The sequence below is a fragment of the Gossypium hirsutum genome, chromosome A04 (assembly GCF_007990345.1).
Source record: "Gossypium hirsutum isolate 1008001.06 chromosome A04, Gossypium_hirsutum_v2.1, whole genome shotgun sequence".
NCBI classification, from domain to species: Eukaryota; Viridiplantae; Streptophyta; class Magnoliopsida; order Malvales; family Malvaceae; genus Gossypium; species Gossypium hirsutum.
This window is the reverse complement of record NC_053427.1, coordinates 67,530,760-67,546,479: the sequence shown is the minus strand read 5'-3', so window position 1 is coordinate 67,546,479 and position 15,720 is coordinate 67,530,760.

The following is a 15,720-nucleotide window of genomic DNA, read 5'->3' as shown; positions in this document are numbered from 1 at the left end:
CTAGGTACAGTCTGAAAATCTGATTTATTAAATCCATAAAGACAACAGGTGCATTCGTTAGCCCAAAAGGCATAACTAAGAATTCATAATGACCATTCCTCATTCTAAATACGGTTATCGGCACGTCAGAGTCTTTAACTTGCAACTGGTAATAGCCCGATCTCAAATCTATCTTTGAAAACACTATAGCCCCTTTTAACTGATCAAACAGATCATCTATTCTGGGTAGAGGATACTTATTCTTTATAGTCACTTTATTCAACTATCTATAATCAATACACATTCTCATTGTGCCATCTTTCATTTTCACAAACAACCCGGGCGCACTTCAGGGTGAGAAACTCAATCTAGCAAAACCTCTAATTGTTAACTCTTGCAACTGAGCCTTCAATTCTTTTAACTTTGTCAGAGCCATTTTGTACGGAGATATCGATATTTTTGTAGTTCCTAGCACTAACTCAATGCCAAACTCAACCTCTCGAATTGGTGGTAAACCTAGTAACCCTTTTGGAAACACATCTAGATAGTCACACAGAACTGGCACTGGTTCGATCTCCTTTTCAATCACATTCATATCAAGCATATAAGCAAAGTAAGCTTCACAACCCTTTCTCACATATTTCTAAGTTAACATCGATGAAATCATTACTGGTAAACCATTCAAATCATCTGACTCAATTCAGATAATTTCATTATTCTGACATATCAGATCAATCGTCTTTCTTTTACAGTTCACTATAGTATCATGTAGCGTTAACCAATCTATACCCAGAATTATATCAAATTCATCAAATAGTAACAACATCAGATCAGCCAAAAAATAGAAATCTTGAATCATCAACAGACAGTTCTTGCACACTTTATCAACCAACACACACTTGCCTAAGAGGTTCGATACTCTTATTACAAATTCAGTAGACTCTACAGGAAAAGTCTTACTGGATACTAAATTCACATATATATACAAATGAGTTGATCCTGGATCTATCAATATAATAAATTTAGTATCATAAAGAGTAAAAGTACAGGTAATAACATCTGGAGATGACGTTTCTTCGCGGGCGCGAATAGCGTAGGCTTGTGCAGGTGCTCTGGCTTCAGACCTCACAGTAGAGTCTTTGGTCATTCTCTAACTACCACTAACATTAACAGCATTTCTTGGTGGTTTACGTCTAGCTGTAGTGTTACTCGACCTCGTGTTTTGTACTGTATCTTGCTCAACCAACTCAGGACAATTACGAATGGAATGATATAATGATCCACATTTAAAACAGGCTTGATCATTCAGTCTATAATCACCGATATGCCATTTTCCATAATGTCTACATCCGGATCGATTTTGTCTCACACTACCAACATTGGCAATAGATGTAGCTTGAGCTTTAGAATTCACGTGTTGCTTTTCACGATCTCTAATTGAATGTCCCACAGATGCATTAGAACGATTAAATGAGTATCAAAATTTCTTTGATGAAGATTGATATGGCTTACTCATTGATCTCTTTCTTGAGTCTCTAACTTCTAAGTTTGCTTTTGTCTTTTCTTTGCTAAGATCCTCGGCTTTACAAGCCATTTCAACTAAAACAACAAATTCTTTGATTTCCAAAATCCCGACTAGCAGTTTTATATCTTCATTCAACCCATTAATGAACTGGTTACACATAATCTCTTCGGTAAAAACATATTCCCGAGCATGTTTGCTCAATCGTACAAATTCTCTTTCGTACTTAGTCACAGTCATTTGACCCTGTTTTAATTCTAGAAACTCTTTATGATTTTGATTGAGAAATATTTGACTTATGTATTTCTTTCGAAACTCAAATTGAAAGAACTCCCAAGTAACTCGTTCTCTTGGAACTGCTGATATCAACGATTTTCACCAATGATACGTATTATCTCTAAGTAAAGATACCACACATTTGATACACTCATCAGGAGTACAAGATAATTCATCGAATACTCAGATCGTGTTCTCGAGCCAGAACTCAACCCTCTCAGCATCATCAACAATGGTAGCCCGGAACTCCTCATCCCTATGTTTACGAATCTTATAACTAGGTGGTTTATTTAATCGCAGAAGATCAATACCTTGAGGAACTACTGGGGTTTGTTGAGGAACAGGTGGGCTGGAGGTTGTTGAGTAGCCAGATTCATTCGAACGAACTTCGTGAAACACTCACTCATCATTTGGAAGAAGGCTTGCTTAACCTCTCCCCCTAGACTACTTGAAATCAGCCTAGAATTAGCCGGCGCTGCCCCTTGAACGGGAGCCGGCGCATTACTTTCCACATCATTAGCTAAAACTCGATCGGGATCTATTACTATATGAAAAACACATTTTAACTGTTAGGAATCATCACACTATCGCAGTTTATATATATAGCATGTATAGGTAGACTCTCACTCGCTATGTTAGTCCTAAAATTGACTAAACCATAGCTCTGATACCAATAAAATGTAACCCCCCTAACCCGTATTTGTAGCCAAGATAGGGTTACGAGGCATTATAGATCAATTACAATATAAATAATACATTTTTACACAGTCATCAATCAAATATAATCACAATGTCCCTTATAAGGATTTACGAGACCTTAAAATGTGCTTAGAAGTGGTTCGAGATTAAACCGATAATATTTGCAAACTTTGGGAAACTTATAAAATTTTCAATTATTCAGGGGTCACATACCCGTGTCACAGACCGTGTGAAAACAGGACATACATATTGACTTGCACCACACGGCCGAAGACACGCCCGTGTGCCATGGTCGTGGGAAATCTAGACGGGTTACTGACTTGGGTCACACGGTCGGCCACACACCCATGTGCCAGTCCTTGTGCCACACACGGCCAGTACACATGCCTGTGTGTCTAGATTGTGTCAAACCTGTAAGGTATACTGACTTAAATTCGAAGGGTACCCTAGGGGACAAACGGTTGTGTAGCATGATTGCTTATCGTACACAGCTGAGACACGAGCCCGTATGGACAAAAATTGGCTATTCGCATAGCCATTTTACCACCCTATTTTCACAAGCATGCACATGTATAATTTGCATCAATAATCCAACCTAATTGGCAGCCACTTCATAACAATTCATACACATATCATGCCATTTAGAAATCATCCTCTTAACTACTCAAATACATGACCAAAACATACCAAATCAATATGCAAAATCATCAAATTTGCATAACTTCTAAATGCATTTCTTCATCATTTCAATTACTAATTCTTGTCACAAAATATACCATTTCATCATATCAAAATTTAGCCACAACATGCTATCTTCCAAACATTAATACACAAATTTTCAACTAGCTGCACAAGCAAACATATAGCCATTACAAAATATGCTAAAACATAAGGCTATATATTTATACACACCACATAATCACTTATCAAACACATAAATCAAGCCAACTTAAATGTCCATACACATCACCACTTACAAGCAAAATCTCATGACTAATATCATAACTCAAAACATATCAAAATTACACTAGCCTATACATGCCATATGCCATATATACAAAGCTTCAAAAGTACCAACAAGATGATCGATAGTGTGATGACGTTCCTCGATGATTTCTTGAGTCCGAGCTAGCTTCGATAATCTACAAAATAGTGAAAAATAAACATGGTAAGCTTTAAAAGCTTAGTAAGCAACATACAAATAAAGTCATCATATGAATATCTGCATATCAGTCCAAATATGCTAAGCATAGCTAAACACATTCAAGTTCACAAACCTTTCTCATTGTTCACATATTCAATATCATAATTGAATTCATGAAGTACTTCCCTTTCATTACTCGTATGAATCTCGTACGTACCTGAGCCATTTAATTCATTCACACATTCTTTCTCGACTTGACTTTGCTCGTTGAACCATTCGAAATCGTGTAGAACACTCAGAAATCACATAAAGCTTGTACAATTCCATATCCCATGTATGGTCTTACATGTTATCACATATCGATGCCATTGTCCCAGACAGGGTCTTACACGAAATCATATAACGATGCCAATGTCCAAGACATGGTCTTACACGTAATTACAACACAATGCCAATGTCCCAGACATGGTCTTATATGTAATCACATCTCGATAACATAATGTCATGACATTCGTATCCTATACTATTCCAAAGGTTCGTACGGGACTTTCAGATATCTTTGTCACACCCTGATTTTAGGCCTAGTTGGAACAATGGTTTTGGGACCACAAATCCGATGATAAAAATTTTATTTTTTATTATATTTTTATGGTTTACAATTTCACAGAATAATTTTTTGAAAATTTCATTCAAAAATTTTGACATTCGGGCACTTAATTTAGTCAAAAGGACTAAATCGTAAAAAGTGTAAAAGTTGAGTTCTACATACTAGAGGTGTCCAATTATTATGAAATTTTAAATTGAGGGTCCTTAAATTATAATTAGACCATTGGTTAATTTTTTGACAAAAATAGACATGAAATGGGTGTAATAAAATATTTTTAAGTTAGGGGTATTTTGGTAAACTAATAATTAAAAGAATTAAAAAGGGAAATAAGCCAAATTAGCTATCATCTTCTTCATTCAACCATTTCTACTAGCATCATCCATCGTTAAGGTTTGTTCAAACTCCCAATCTCGATTGTAAGTGCTCCTTAGCCCCGTTTTTAAAGTTCTTTACATTTCTGAAATCCTGATAACTTGGTTAAGCTTATTCTAGCAATAATTTAACCTAGGGTTTATATTTGGAAAAATACCCATAGGTGAAATGTGTTTATTTTGATGTTTTATGGTAGAATGTGAAGCTTGAAATTGTGTTAAACAACTTTTACTAAGCGATTTTACGTGAAAACGAGTAAAACGACATAATTAGTAAAAATACCTAATGTTTATAAGTACATGTTAGAGTGTGAATTTGATGTTGCTATAGAAGGGAAAAATGATCATCATGTCATAAAACATAAGAAAATGGGATGAATTTTAATTTACGAGCCTAGGGGAAAAAATATAATTTTGACAAAGTTTAGGGGAAAAATTGTAATTTTTCAAAAATATGATTTTGGTTCAATTTGAATAATGTGAGTCCTAATTAGGCTATATTTGTAATGATAGAGCAAGGAAAATTGAAATTTGGGCTAAAATCAGCAAAATACCAAGTTGTGGACAAAATGGTAAAAATGGCTATTTTCATATACGAGGTAAGTTCGTGTGTTAATAATAATGCAATACCATACTTGAATTGTAATTTTATATTGTTATGGCATAAATTGTATGATTTAATATGTTTAGGATAAGTTGATGGATGGTGTGTATAATATGGAAAATGTGATGCTTGTTGTGCCATGTGAAATTGAATGGCAAATTATTGTTACATGAATTGAATGTTAAATTACTATTACATGGGTTGTACCTGATGAGATTTCGACAAGTTTGTATGTAAATAATTTATCGATTCTTTTTATTTTATTATATTTTGTTATCATATGAAATGTGGCTGCTTATAGAATGATTATTTGTTGTAAATTGCAAATTGAAAATGGATAAATTTGTAACATGTTGGAAAGTGAGGAATTTCCCGGTTGAGCCTTCGGAATAGAAACGATATGAATGATCTATTGTGAGGTCACGTGTGTAGTACTAAGTGCAGGCTACTACGCGTACCCGACAGGCTACTACGTGCACCGGATAATTGGTAGCATGTGTAGTACTAACTGTAGGCTACTATGCGTACCAGATAACCTTGTCTACAAGTGTGAAAATATGTGCAGTTAACTGAGTATCAGTTATTATTCCGAGGGCTTACGAAGCCTTAAACATGTTTTAGAAGTGGTTCGGGACTAAACCGATAACATATGAAAATTTTGGAAACTTAGAAAATTTTCAACTATAAAGGGGTCCCACGCCCGTGTGAACAGGCCATGTACCTCACACGGCTCCAAACATGCCAATGTTTCAAGCCATGTGGAAACAGGGCATACATACTGACTTGTATCACACGGTCGAAGGCACACTCATGTATCAGGCCGTGCGAAAACTGGAGGGTATATTGACTTGGGTTACACGACCGACCACATGCATGTGTGCCAGCCCGTGTGCCCAATCGAATTGGCCACAACCGCCCATGCGCCTAGGCTGTGTGCCTCACACGGCTAGTAGACACACCAGTGTAACTCACTAACTTGATTTTAAAGAGAGCATCAGGGGACCTACGGCCGTGTACCATGACTGTGTGTCACACACGGCTGAGACACACGCCCGTGTCTCTACCCATGTGGACAAAAATAACCTATTTACCAAGCCATTTTGCCACCTAACCAAGTATACCTATAAAAGAGCAAATGGTACCATTTCATCATACAATTAGGCAGCTAAAATTATCAACCAAATGCACAATTCATACCATTATAATTTCATCAATTCCAAAACTCAAATCACTACCATTTACTTACCCAAATACATGCCAAAACAATATCAAACAATATGGCTCATTTACCATAATTTACACATATGTAACTTACCCTATAAATAACCAACACAACATCTAAAATCATATTTCATCAAGGCATTTCTCAAGCATCTATACTCCACGAATCAATTAACCATTTGAAAAACTATAAAACCATAACCACATTCATACCAAAACATACCAAAACAAGCCATCACTCATGGCTATATATACAAACCAAAACATATACATTTACAAGCCATTTTTAAATGGCTAACTTCATAAGCTTCACATATACCTTAATAATCAAAGTCCCTATACATGCCATATACTTAAAACATAACTCAAAAGTACAACCTTAGATGTTTGATACTGCGATGCTGTTCCCGACGACTCTCGGATCCGAGCTAGCCTTGATTCAATAAAAAACATAGAAAAACAACATAATGTAAGCTTCATAGCTTAGTAAACTCGTAGGTGAATAACTTAATTCATCAAATCAATGCAAGTCAACCAATTACACATGACAAAACCATATACACATTAACTACAAACCTTTCTCATGTCTCAAAACATGATCAAATACCATTTCATCGAACGTTCATTATTTAATACTCGAATAGGTTTTGTACATACCTGTATCGCCTCGTACTAACCTTTTCCTCAACCAGATCGTTCGTTTGCCCGTTGAACCATTTAGAATACAAATCAAATAGTTAGGAGTCTTGTACGATAAGTACCTATACCATGGCCCGTAGCAAAATCAAGGTAACTTATCCAAAGAACTATTTTCATGGCCCAAAGCCAAATCATCCGATATGCATGGCCCGAAGCCAAATCGGTAAAATACGTACCCGAAGTGCTAATACCATGGCCCGAAACCAACTCAGCGTATCACTTACTGACATGCAATAGTATCCAAAACTATTCTTAAGGTTCAACCAGGCTTTCACACTTTCCGTTTCTATTATCGAATGTATTCGTAGAGTCATTTTCGCAATTCATACATTATCCATAATCCTATTTTAACAATTTAAGCAATATTAAAGCATTTTAACATACATCTATAATGTAATCATCACATACGAACTTACCTCGAATTCAGAATTGACAGATCGGATCATCTACTCGATAACCTTGCTTTTCCCCTAACCTAAATCTGAATTCTTTCTTTCTTGATCTATATGAATTCAAAACTAACTTACTTAACTAACCATTCATTCAATTCAGTCTAAAACAAACATTTAGGCCTATTTTTACATTAGCCCCTAAACTTTCATACTTTTATCAATTTAATCTTTTTTCACAAAACACAAAATTCACATAATTTCAATAAACCCAAGCTTGGCCAAATTATTTATAGGTTCCTGGAACCCAAAACTTTCATTTATTTCACATTTCAACCACACAATTTGCACATTTGACAATTTAATCCCTATTATGCATTTTCATCAAAAAATCACTTTACAAAACATGAAAATCTATCTTCAACCTGTCATATTTCCATATTAAACATCAAAGAACACATATATTCAATAATGGAAACTCTCAAAATCTTTAACAGTTTCAAAATTAAAGGTACGGGCTAGCTAGATTGAGCTGCAGCGATTATGAAAACATAGAAATCATCAAAAACTTAGTGAAAACCGTACCTTAATCAAGCTAGAAGTGTGCTGAAACTTAAAAGGCTTCAAACCCTTTCTTTTTCCTTTGATAATTGATCACCAAGGAAGAAGATGAACACAAATTCATGTTTTTCTATATTTTAATTAACTTAATTTATCAATTTACTATAAAAACCTTTGTTATAAACATATAAAAACATATAATAGATGGCCATAATTGTCCATTTACACTAACCATGGGCTAATAACATTATAAGGACCTTTCATTTATTAAATCATAGCAATTAAACACCTTTAACAAGTAGAATGCAACTTTTTCATTTTACGCGATTTAATCCTTTTTATCAAATTAACCAACCAATCGATAAAATTAGCTCACGAAATTTCACACATATCGAATAACATGCTGTAAATACTAAAAATAATATTAAAATAATTTTTTGACATCAGATTTGTGGTTCCGAAATCATTTTTTTGATTTAACCTAAATCGGGCTGTTACAACTCTCCTCCTTTAGGGATTTTCGTCCTGAAAATCTTACCAGTGAATAGTTTCGGGTATTGTTTTCTCATAGCATCTCGGGTTCCCATGTAGCTTCTTCAACTTCGTGTCGATGCCATAATACATTCACTAAAGTGATTCTCTTTTTTCTCATCTATTTGATCTCACAGGCTAAAATTCGAATCGGTTCTTCACTGTATGATAAATCTGACTGTATCACAACTTCAGTTGGAGAAATAACGTGCGAAGGGTCTGATCGATATGCCACTGGCCCAACTGGCCCAAGTCGTTTAGCAATCTCATGCGGTCTAATGAATCGTGGACTCAATTTCCCTTTCCAACCAAACTACAATATCTTTTTCCATGGCGACACTTTCAAAAACAATTTTTCCCCGATGTGGAACTCAATATCTTTTCGTTTCAACTCTGCGTATGATTTCTGTCGATCCTACGCTGTTTTCAAACTATCGCAGATTACTTTCACTTTTTCTTTAGTCTCTCTAATAAGATTAGCCCCGTGAATTTTATTTTCGCTGAGTTCACTCCAGTACAATAGTGTTCGACATTTACGACCGTATAGAGCTACATAGGGTGTCATATTTATACTAGATTGGAGCTATTATTGTAAGAAAATTCAATCAGCGATAGATATTTCTCCCAGCTACCTTCAAACTCAAGAATACAACAATGCAACATATCCTCAAGTATCTGAATAACTCGTCTGGATTGACCATCCGTTTGCAGGTGAACTGTAGTGCTAAAATGCAACTTCGAACCTAAAGCTTCTTGCAATTTCTTCCAAAATTGCAAAGTAAATCTTGGATTTCTAGCCGAAACAATAGATAGGGGAACACCATGTAATCTTACAATTTGGGAAATATACAAGCTAATTTATCAAGAAAGAAATCTGTACATACCAGAATGAAATGAGTTGATTTCGTCAATCTATCAACAACAACCTAGATCACATCTTTCTTTTTCGTAGATAAGGGCAAACCCGATACGAAATCCATTGTTACTCTATCCCACTTCCACTCAAGAATCATAATAGGCTGTAATAAACCTAACAGCACTTGATGCTCAACTTTGACCTGCTGACAAATTAAACATTTCAAAATAAATTTTGAGATATCTCATTTCATGCGATGCCACCAATAAAGTTGTTTCAAATTGTTATACATTTTTGTGCTCCACATATGTACTGATAAACACCTATTGTGTTCTTCATTTAGAATATTTCGAATGAGCTCAGAATTTCTTGGTACACACATTCTATCACGAAACATCAAACAGTCATCAAGCCCTATTCGAAACTTTGAATCAGAAGTCAACTCACACTGAGCTCGTTTTGCTTGCAAATTCATTATCAAATTTTTGAGCCTCACAAATCTGCGGTAGAAATAACGGTCTCGCTTTCAACTCAAGTACTATTAAACCATCATCAGACAAAGCTAATTATGTGATCAAAGTACGCAAAGCAATTAAGGACTTTTGACTCAAAGCATCAGCAACTATGTTCGCTTTCCCCGAATGACAGTCAATCACTAATTCATAGTCTTTTAGCAATTCTAACCATCTCCGCTGTCGCAAATTCAAAACTTTCTGAGTCATCAAATATTTCAAGATTTTGTGGTCGGTAATAATATGGCATTTTTCACCAAACAAGTAATGACGCCAAATTTTCAATGCGAACACTATCGCGGCTAACTTTAGATCATGTGTCGGATAATTCTTTTCGTGTGGCTTCAACTATCTCAAAGCATAAGCTACAACGTTGCCTTCTTGCATCAAAACACAACCCAGGCAATTTAACGATGCATCACTGAAAACTACGAATTCTTTACTCGACTCAGGCTGAACTAACATTGGTGCCTCTGTCAATAATACTTTCAACTGCTCAAAGCTCTCCTGACAGTTTTCTAACCACTCAAATTTAACATCTTTTTGAAGCAATCGCGTCACTGGATTCACATTCATCGAGAAGCCTTTCGTAAAGTGTCTATAATAGCCAGCTAGTCCCAGAAAACTACAGACTTCGAATACATTTCTCGGAGGCTTCCAATCTATAATAGCAAAAATTTTACTCGGGTCAACTCGGATACCTGTGGCTGAAACTATATGTCCCATAAAACCAACCTCTCGTAGCCAAAACTCACATTTGCTGAATTTTGCAAACAACTGTTTATCTTTGAAAGTTTGCAACATGATTCTTAAATGCTCGGCATGCTCAGATTCATCACGAGAGTAAATCAAAATGTCATCAATAAATAGAACTACGAATCGATCTAAGTACAACCTGAAAATCCAGTTCATCAAGTCCATAAAAATAACAGGTGCATTTGTTAGTCCGAAAGGCATAACAAGAAATTTGTAGTGTCCGTACCTTGCGCTGAATGCAGTCTTTGGTACATCTGAGTCTTTAACATGCAACTGGTAATAACCCAATCTCAAATCAATTTTCGAAAACACTGTTGCCCCTTTTAACTGATTAAACAAATCATCTATTCGTGGCAAAGGGTATTTATTCTTGATCGTCACTTTGTTAAGCTGTCGATAGTCGTGCCATCTTTCTTTTTCAAAAATAACACCGGTGCACCCTAGGAAGAGAAGCTCAATCTAGCAAAACCTCTATCTGCCAACTCTTGCAACTGAGCTTTCAATTCTTTTAATTCCGCCAAAGCCATTCTGTACGGAGCTATCGATATTTGCGTTGTTCTCGGTACTAATTCAATACCAAACTTAACCTCTCTGATAGGTGGTAAACCCAGTAACTCTTCGGGAAATACATCTGGATACTCGTACATAATTGGTACTATTTCAATATTTGTTTCTATCACTTTCGTATCAAGTACATAAGCAAGATAAGCTTCACATCCCTTTCTCACAAATCTCTGAACTAACATAGACGAGATCATAACTGGCAAACTATTCAGAACATCAGATTCAATTATAATAATCTCATTATTCTGACATTTCAGTTCAACTGTCTTTCGTCTACAATTCTCTATAGCATCATGCATCGTTAGCCAATCCATACCCAAAATCACATCAAATTCATCGAAGGGCAACAACATCAGATTAGTCAAAAAATAGAAATCTCGATTCATTAACGGACAATTCTTGCAGACTTTGTCAACCAAAACACATTTGCCTAAGGGGTTCAATACTCTAATCACAAATTCAATAGACTCTACAGGAAAAGTCTAACGAGATACTAAATTCATACATATATAAGAATGAGTTGATCTTGGGTTTATCAATGCAATCACATTAGTATCATAGAGAGGGAAAGTACCGGTGATAACATCTAGAAATGATGCTTCTTCGCAAGCGCGAATAACATAGGCTATAGCAAGTGCTTTAGCCTCGGATCTCACAGCTGAATCCTTTTTCGCACCTCTACTACCACTTACATTTCTGGCAATTCTGGGTGGTCTACCTCTATTTGACGTGTTACTTGGTCTCACATTCTAAACTTTATCTTTCTCACCCAGCTTAGGGCAATCTTGGATGAAGTGATCTAGCTAACTGTAACACCCCGGACCCGAGACCGTTGCTGGAGTCGGACACGAGGGGTTCACAGACTAAATTCGCTTACTATCGCAGTCCATTTTAAAATTTTCCAGGCAGTTGGCTAACTGCGACACTGTCACCTTAAAAATCATATCTTGAGTTTCACAACTCGAAAATCAGTTTCGTAATTTTTTTCTGAAACTAAACTCATATGCCCATCTAAATATTTTTTTTCTAGAATTTTTGGTCAGGCCAATTAGTACAGTTTATTAGTCAAAGTCTCCCATGTTACAGGGATCGACTACACTGACCTTTGCGCATTACGACTTGGATATATCCCTGCACAGAGCTTCAATACTGATGCCGTTTGTTTCTGTAGAAACTAGACTCAGAGAGGAATCTATACATATATGGTATGACTCCTAATTATCTCTGGTTAATTTATAATGAATTTCCAAAGTCAGAACAGGGAATCCAGAAACCGTTCTGGCCCTGTCTCACGAGAACCTGAATATCTCTTAACATACTGTCCATATGATCATTTTTGTTACTTTCCTATGAAAATAGATTCATCAAGGTCCGTTTACATAATTTATTCATTATTTAATTCCAATCCTACTATTTTTAGTGATTTTCCAAATCTACATCACTGCTGCTGCCAGCATCTGCCTTTAAGGTAGACTTTACCTATTTCATAGTTTCCATGATTCAACTAGCCCTTTTAGCATAAATAGCACAAATTATGATAGTGATTAACCATTCCATACCAAATGATTATAACATTATGCTCAAACATTTATAAGCCATTTTCGCATGGCTATATACATTAACCAAAATATTCTTCCGCCACTAGTCTATTTTATACATGCCATAAGATAATCCAAAACATAGCAGTACCAAACAGTGGATAGTGATAGTGTGACTAGTTGCTGACGATCCCCGAGCCTGTAGCTTCGCAATGAGATCTATAAAACAGAGGAAACAGAGTAAATGGAGTAAGCATTACAATGCTTAGTAAGTTTTAAGCAGTGTCAACAGATAACAATCAAATTATAACATAGTTGTTCGTATTTTTATTTCACTCTTCCTTCGGGCATACCATCCCTTTTACCGAATATGCACGTCTCATCATATACAATAGGCAGATAAACTTTCACATAAAAGTGAGCTCATGTGACATAGATATATCGTATGATTTCATATCACCTCTCACACTGATCCGATGTCACATAATCATAGGAATAGTCTCATAGATTGCTCTCGTATGCATCACATAACTACCTTATGATTTAGTGCAAATCAAGCTCACATATAAACTTGGAGTACCTACCTGTTGAACCTTTCGCATTGATATATTTATAAGCAATTCTTATTACGAAGTCGTACCCGGACATAATCTCCACACGTAGTCATCGGGTCTTTAGAGCTCAGATATAGTACGAGCACGAAGCTTACGGACCTTAATCAATGATAATATTCTCGCATAAAGCCTGCGGGGTTTTAACCCGGATATAGTGCTGACACAAATGCCCTTCGGGACTTATCACATTTATACACTTTCACATCCATCACGTTGGCCACTCGGCCCTGTTACATATATACACTTTCACATTCATCACATCGGCCATTAGGCCTTATCACATATATACACTTTCACATTCATCACATCGGCCATTAGGCCTTATCACATATATACACTTTCACATTACCAACCCTTTTATTCATACACAAAGATCAACTTAGCCAAAGGCCGGTAGCTCATTTATCAACTGAGCGAATACTTATTTGTAAGGGCTCAACTAATTCAAAGCACATACGAAACATACCTCAATGTTGGGATGTTTCAAGCGTATTAACTGAAATTTTTACAGCAAGATCATTCATTCCCAAATCACATACCTTCGGAATTTAACCGGATATAGCTACTCGTTCAAATGCCTTCGGGACATAGCCCGGTTATAGTAACTCGCACAAATGCCTTCGGGCTTAGCCCGGAATTGGTATCTCGCACAAATGCCTTCGGATCTTAGTCCGATATGGTCACTTAGCACAAAGCCTTCGGGACTTAGCCCAGACATCATTCAAATAACCATGCACATTTAACAATAAATCATGGCACATTCGTATTTCATTTTCGTTAGCAAAACTCAAACACAAGACACTCATCATTCTTGAAATTTCGGCTCAATAGCCACACACAAAGAGCATGATTTTGATTTGCTTAAAATATGATCTAATCAAATCATAATTTAAGCTCTATTACTCAAGAACTTACAATATCACGATTTAGAATTCAAGTATGGGTTTAATCAATAGCTTGTGAGCAACTAAAACAAGTTTATCAAGGTTCACAACATAATCTCAAATTCAGCACAAGCTGTTTTTCCTGAGCAATAGTCACTAAATTATTTATAACTGGAGCTACAAAACTCCAAATCACTTTCCGTTAATTTTTCCGGAATATAGACTCGTATATCTTCCAACCATAAAATTTCCAGAATTTTAGGTTTTGCCAATCAATACCAGATTTTTCTTAAAGTTTCCCCTGTTTCACTGTTTGACTAATCTGACCACTCTTCACTATGAATCAAGTTTCTCATTTTACAGAATTCAAAATGTGTTGTATTTGATTTAATTTGAAACTAGACTCATTAAGGAGTCTAAGAATATAAATTTTATCTTATAACCATTTTTGTACAATTTATAATGATTTTCTAAAAACAGAACAGGGGATTTCGGAGTCATTCTGACACCGTCTCCACAACTTTAAATATCTCATTATCGGAAATTCCTTTGCTTACACGGTTTCTTTTATAAGAAACTAGACTCATTAAGCTTTAATTTCATGTCTCATTCAGCCTCTAATCCAAGTCCATAAATTTATGGTGATTTTCTAAAGTCACGTTACTGCTGCTGTCCGAAGCAGACTATTTCAAATTACCCTTAAATTCCCAAGCTCAAACACTTAAGAACTTACCATTTGAGCTTAGAACATATCATGGCCACATCATATCTTATTAAATCAACTCATCATGTCCTATTATAATTGAATTTACTCAACGTTTAAACACTTAAAACTTACAAAGGAATCAAACTCAAATACTTAAGAACTTACCTTGAATTTGATCGACTTAGTACAAATCGGCTATTCAACTACTTTCTCTTTTCCCCTATCCGAAGCTGGTGTCCTTTGTTCTTGAGCTAGATTTAAACAAATTCAAATCATTACTAATCCATAATTCATGCACCTTATTTCGGGTATATCAAAAATCATTCAACCAAGTATTCAAATATAGCTTAACACCAAATTCACATTCGGCACTCTATTAGCGCAACATAACCATTTTCACCTTGTTAACACATAATCGGCAAGGTTAAATCCCATATACACAACTTAAGTCCATCCTTTAACAATCATAATTCACTATAAGGCCGAAAGCCACCTAAACATCACTCTCAAGTCTCTTTTTACCATTTAACAACCTTAAAGCTTACTTAATAGTCAATTTAAAATTAAAAAAAACAACATCCAAAATTTAACACAATGCCACATAGCCGAATACCACTTTTAGTAATGAAATTCATTTTTAACACAAAATTACTAAGCCTCACTTAATAATTAACTATTTAGAACTCT